Raw genomic sequence first — 624 nt, 5'->3', positions numbered from 1 at the left:
GTTTCCCACGAGGCGAGGGCGCAGCCGGCAGGTCCGGGAGGAGCCAGCTCCCCGCTCGGAGAGGCGCTAATTCAATAAGACAGAGAAAGCGGAGTTGAGAAATCCTGGTAAAATCTAATTTTCGGGTTTTAATACCCTGGCTATCAGCCCCCCTCGGCTCCGAGGACTCTTAAAAGAAAATAAAGCGCATCGATCCCATTTGTTTCGGGGGCTGCAGTTTCTTCATAATATCAGGTGGAGATTTATTTTCCAAGGAGAAGCCGATCCGCCGGGATGCAACCTCTCGCTCTGAAATGTCCCCGCGGGCTCTCCCCCCGGCGTTCCGCCTCCCGGTTCCGGGGCCTGTGGCGTCCCTCCGCCCCCTCCCTTTTTTGCTTTTTGGCAAAAACCGACTGTCATATTCTCTTGCCGAGTTCACAACTCCCCGACGGCGGCGCCCAATTGATTGACTAGTTGTAAACATATCCATTACCCCGCCCCCGGCGGGTTTGGTTGTTGTCCGCCCCATTTTCCAGGGAACGCGTGGCATTTAAGCCAACAGAACTGCCATGCAATGAACAGATTTGCGAGTAGCCGGGTGCGCTGCCTGCCCCGGCCTCCTGGCCCCCCGGCCCAGTGCCCACC

At 57.4% G+C, this 624-nt stretch overlaps 1 protein-coding gene across 1 annotated transcript in view; it reads left to right on the top strand.

Annotated features, from left to right (window-relative positions):
* Nucleotides 1-624, top strand: part of NTNG2 (netrin G2) — a 54,519-nt gene that overhangs the window by 1,999 nt on the left and 51,896 nt on the right. The gene's annotated exons all lie outside the window — the stretch shown is intronic.

This window comes from Myotis brandtii, unplaced genomic scaffold, assembly GCF_000412655.1.
Source record: "Myotis brandtii unplaced genomic scaffold, ASM41265v1 scaffold699, whole genome shotgun sequence".
NCBI classification, from domain to species: Eukaryota; Metazoa; Chordata; class Mammalia; order Chiroptera; family Vespertilionidae; genus Myotis; species Myotis brandtii.
The sequence above is the reverse complement of the archived record's forward strand: the minus strand, read 5'-3'. Positions and strand labels throughout refer to the sequence as shown.